Consider the following 6,000-nt stretch of genomic DNA (forward strand, 5'->3'; position numbering starts at 1 on the left):
ATCTCTACATTTCCCAGAAATGCCTGAAGGAGATGATTTACCTCATACCAATGCAGACGAGTCAAAACCATTGACTACCGCGGATTTTGGAGATGAAATTCCTGAAATAGAGGAAGCAGTAGCAAGGGAGATGTGGGAAGCGGTGCAAAAACAAGTTGAGGATCTAGCATCTTCTGACAAATCACCACCGTTCTCTATAGTAGAATTCTCGAATCAAAGGGTTCAAGAATTTGATGCTTTATCTCTACCAGATGATGCTCAGACTGTTGTCTCAGCTCAGAGCAACAAGATCACATGCAAGACACAATACTACGCTTCTTGTGGAGATCAACAAGATTGAATCTATAGCTATTCTAGATAGCGGAGCAGGGGTGAGTATAGCAACAAAAACTGTATGGGAAATGTGGGGAAAACCTGCAATTAGAAGTACAAGGATGAGTTTGCAATTGGCAGACGGAAATCTGGAGAGTCCCATAGGATTGCTTGAGAACGTTATAGTCAAGTCATGTGGCATTGAGTACGGACATACCTTTGCTATTGTAGACTTTGGCACAAGAACACAAATTACGAAGTGATCCTAGGAAGGCCATTCATGTGCCAATTCAAAATGATTCAAGATTGGGGTTACAATTACTTGTACCTCAGACATGAGAATGTAACCACGAGGGTGAATCTGAAAAACCATGCTTATCGAGATGTGACGCACTCTCCTGTGGATGAGTTTGATTCCACTTCTTCAAAAGCATCGGGAGCAACTATGTCTGAAGGAAGAGCTAATCTATGGATCTGTGGAGCATCTTGTCGAGACTTGCAACCTGGAAATGTTACCATAGACAGAAGTGTGACGGATGAGGCGTATATCCCTATACCTTTTCCTGAGAACTTGATAGATCCCTTAGAATAGAACCATGTTTTAGCTACCATAGACACTTGTGCATTGCCAAGGCAAACACAGTTCTGTGATCCAGATGGGTATGACATTATTCTCGTAAGAATGCTAAGACCAATCTATGCAAAGGAACCTCAAGAAGCCCCTAGGTATGAAGCAAACAAATCATTATTGCTAGGAGATATGGTAGAGGAAGTATCCCCTCTTGAGTACAGCTCAGCTGACGAAGGAGATGAGGATAGATGCTTAGAATCCTCTGATGGGAAGGATTCTGATGACGATGCCATAGTCCCTGAATCAGAGTTAGAGAAGATAAGATTGTTGTTAAAGGGCAGAGAGGTCTTGCTGAGTATTCCTAGTGACAAACTGAAACGTAAGTTTTGCAAGTCACCGGAAGTTTCGCAAACAGAAAGTCAAGGAAAAGAGATAACAACAACAAAAAGAAAGAGAAGATGTGGATAAAGAAGACTTTATTTCACCTCCAACCTTTTTAGGGAAGAACGAGTACTTGTACTACTTGTTGGGAGCTGATGATTGCATCAAAGACGAGATGAAATGGAGATACGGCTTTCAATTAGTGCAAAAGCTAAACGAGAAGGAGAGTAACAACCCAAAGAAGAAGAGAAAAAGGAAACCGAAGCTAAAATCTAAGGCTTCAGTGCATTCAATCAAGACTGAACAAAGCATCATGAGAGTGGAGCGTAAAGCTCTAGTGCAAGAAAGGAAGAGAATGCTAAAAGCAGCATGGTCTTCCATGAGTGATGACTCAAAAGAAGAACAGGATACCACAAATATCCCCTCAAACTTCAAGAAATTCACCATACAAGATCGGAAAATAGTCTTGCAGTAACAACCTATTCGACAGAAACCTGAGGAACCAGGAGTTTCCTATGATGGCCCTGAGGATGCCAAGAAAATAGACCTGGCAGAACCAAGCGAAGAGCCACGTAACGTGTGGATTGCCACAGACTTAACCCAAGCGGAGGAAGAATTGCTAATCTCTACTCTGAGAGAGTATCGAGATATATTTGCTTGGAGTTACAAAGACCTTAAGGGGGTAGATCCAAAGATCTGCCAGTATACAATTCCCATGCGAGAAGATGCCAAGCTGTCCAAGCAGCGTCCTTACACGTATAACGATAATTTTACCAAAAAGATCAAAGAAGAGATTGACAAGCTGTTAGCGGCTGAATTTATTTATGAGATTGAACATACAGAATGGGTTTCACCGATTGTGGTAGTACCTAAGAAGAATGGAAAACTACGAGTATGTGTCAATCTAAAGAAAGTAAATGCTGCTACTGTCCGAGACCACTATCCGCTTCCACTCACTGATCATGTATTGGAGAGGGTAGCTGGTAAGAAGGCATACAGTTTTCTTGATGGATTTTTGGGCTACAACCAAGTATCTATTGATCCTCCCAAGGATCAACACAAAATCGCATTTGCTACAGAATGGGGAGTGTTTGCATATAGAGTCATGCCTTTTGGTTTGACTAATGCTCCAGCCACCTTTTAGAGGTTGATGAGCCATGCATTCAAAGAATACCTGCGATTATTTCTTGAAATATTCATGGATGACGTGTGTGCATTCCATCGATAGAGAAGAACACATAGAGCATCTCAAAAAAATCCTTGAGAAATGCAGAGTGTATCGCATATGCCTTAACCCTGATAAATGCAAGTTTATGGTTAGGCAAGGGAAGATTCTAGGCCACATTGTGTCTAGGAATGGTATATCCACGGCGGATGCGAAAAAGATAGCTGTTATTGTTGAGCTACCTAGACCTTACAATGCAAAAGGGGTACAAGTTTTCATGGGTCATTGCAGCTACTATCGTAGATTTATCTACATGTATGCTGAAATAGCATGGCCATTGTATGCACTCCTTGTTGTATTTGAATGGATAGAGGATTGTGAAGAAGCCTTTGAAAAGCTGAAGAAAGGATTAGTGAACGGCACCTATTCTCAGGTCGTCGGATTGGGATAATTTATTCCACGTACATATAAATGCTTCAGCTTTTGCAATTGGTTGTATTTTAGCTCAACCAGGCGGCGAGAACAAAATGGACTTTCCAGTCTCATATGCTAGCCGCCAGTTGAATAGTGCTGAAAAGAATTACACCACCACGGAAAGAGAAGGCTTAGCTATGATCTATGCTGTGAAGAAGTTTCGGCATTACCTTTTGGCCAACAAATTTACATTCTTCGTAGATCATCAAGCTTTGCTTTACCTTGTGAACAAGCCATGTGCAACCAGAAGGATTGTACACTGGTTTGTTATTCTACTTGAATTTGAATTTGAAGTAGCGGTAAAGAAGGGAAAAATGCATCAGCGGGCTGATCATCTTTCCAGGATAACTTCAGGAGAAGCACCCATTGGTATAGATGATGATATTCCTGACGCTACTCTATTCTTGGTTGAGATAGCACCAAGATGGGCAGAACCCATCATTCAAGTTTTAACGACAGGATTTGTTAACTCCATTAGTCCCACCAATGAAAAGATAATGACCTTAGAGCATTGTGCTCCTTATAAGCTTCTTTCTGGACGATTGTATAAATTAGGAAAAGATGGAATACTTCGTCTATGCCCTGACCTTGATAAATATGATGAGATTATCTCATATGTCCACGTGAGCTTAAGAGGCAGACATGTCTCTGGAAAGGATACGGTTAAAAGAGTTTTGTGGGAAGGATATTGGTGGCCAACACTTCATGCTGATACAGAAGAGTACGTACGGAATTGTAAAATTTATCAACAAAGGAAACCCATTCCTCATGTGACTCTATTTTATATTTCAACAACACCCAATTGGAGTTCGTACATTGTGAAATATTTGACGCAGGGTCATACGGACGATAAGATGCCTAGCCATAGAAAGAGAGCCATAGAGGTAGAAGCAACAAGTTTTCAGATTATTGAAGGCCAGCTGTACAAAAGGGGCAAAGATGGAAACCTACGGACTTGTGTTTGTGAGAGTGACTACCTTAGCGTATTGACTCATGCACATTCAGGAGTTGGGGGTGGACATTTTTGTGGAGGAACAACTGCCAAACTTATACTATGTTCAGGACTATGGTGGCCTACGCTTTTTCATGATGCAACAGAGTATGTCAAACGATGTGATCAATGTCAAAGAGCCAAACCTCCTACCAAGTATGAGGACATGCCATTGAGACCAATTATGGGGGTTAGAGTTTTTGCAAAATGGGAAACTGATTTTGTGGGACCGATTAAACCACCAGCACGCCATACACATGCTGAGTATATCATTGTAGCCACATATTATCTTACAAAGTGGGTAGAAGCAAAAGCCACAGTAAAAAACGATGCTAGGACCAGGGCAAAGTTTTTATACAAACATGTGTTTACACGCTACGGTATACCTATTGAGATTGTGAGTGACCAAGGTGTGCATTTTATCAATGAAGTCATTACCTTTCTTTTGGAAGACTTTATGGTCATCCATACGAGGTCAGCGCCTTATCACCCGCAAGCAAATGGTCAAGCGAGAGCACAAACAAGACTCTTTGCACTGCGCTTACAAAGATTGTTGAGGGACATAGAACAGATTGGGAACAGAAACTTCACTCAGTTCTATGGGCTTACCGAATTGCTTACAAAACGTCCATAGGCACGACACCTTTCAATCTAGTTTTTGGATTGGACGCTATCCTTCCGATAGAATTTATTGTACCTACACTTCGAGTTGCAAAACAACTTGAGTGGACGGATCATGAATTCTCTACACGGATCGATGAATTGGAGAGGCTAGATGAAGATAGGCTATTGGCAGTCATTGGCATGTATGATGAAAAACGATGCCAAAAGCGTTGGCATGATACGCATGTGAAGAAAGGTCGCTTTAGGAGAGGTGATCTAGTGTTGCTTTACACATTGAAGAAACAAAAACGCAAGCTAAAAATGTGAGGACTTGGTCCATTTGTGATCAACGAGCTTAGTGCGAGTGGTGCAGTAAGGTTGGAAACCTTAGATGGAGAGCCAATGACTAACTTCATCAATGGAAGCCGCTTGAAGCGCTATGAAGAACCTCTAACAGATGATATGCTGATACGCATACATGCTAGTCAGACACGTAAAAAAGCTCAAGCTTTGTTACAAAGTCAAGCAAAAGAAGAAGCTAAGGCTAGAGTAGCACTAGCACGAGAACGCCGCAAGGTAGCTATCATGGCCATCCACTTGAATGATGATGAAGACTTTGTAGATCCCTTTCATATTGATGTAAGGATCCCTACTCAAAGAGAAATCTTTGCAGTGTCTGCACTTATAGATTCGGGAGCCGACTGCAATGTTTTGTCTTATGAAGCGTGGACATCATCAGGCCAACCTTTGCTCACCAATGCATCATTGAACTTCTAGAGTTTCTCTGGTGATGAAACCCCAGCCCTAGGCAAGTGCTCTATTAATATGTCCATTCAGGATCAATCTATGCATGTGACTTTTTATGTTGCTAACAAGAGCCAAGCAGTAGTGGATGTTGTTCTAGGCAGATCATGGATTAGAACCACCAGATGCGATATGGACTGGAACTCATGACAATACACCTTGTTGGTAAATTCTACTCACCTTACAGGATCAAGTGCTTCGGCACTCCCATCTTTTCAAAAGATGGAGACCATCACTACTATGATAGAGACAACCTCAAAAGATCCAATGATTTGGGTGAATAATGACAATGACAATACACAAGGATGGCATGTGCCAACATCTCTCTTATATGCACAAGGCTACGGAAGGGGGGAAGCACTTAGAATTCAAATCTGGTTACCTAAAGCAGCTCGCAAGCCAAGACCCAATGCTGCCAAGGAACATCCAAGGAATACAAAGCTAAAGAGGAGGTTCACCAAAACCAACAGTTCCACCTCCAACAAGACCACTCAACCATGGTGGATCCCAAAGAAGGTTCTGCAAGCACAAGACTACTACGAGGGTGCTACTACCTTGTGGCTACCAAAAAAGAATGCAGGGACTACTGCAGCAAAACATAATTATGTTCTTGAATCTACTCAGGAACAAAAGCAGTCAATACCACCTCACTTACAGAAACCAAATCAATACTGGAAACCACGCCTTACCAAGCCTGAA

The sequence above is a fragment of the Cibotium barometz genome, chromosome 66 (genome assembly GCF_041138505.1).
Source record: "Cibotium barometz isolate CiBa-2024 chromosome 66, ASM4113850v1, whole genome shotgun sequence".
NCBI classification, from domain to species: domain Eukaryota; kingdom Viridiplantae; phylum Streptophyta; class Polypodiopsida; order Cyatheales; family Cibotiaceae; genus Cibotium; species Cibotium barometz.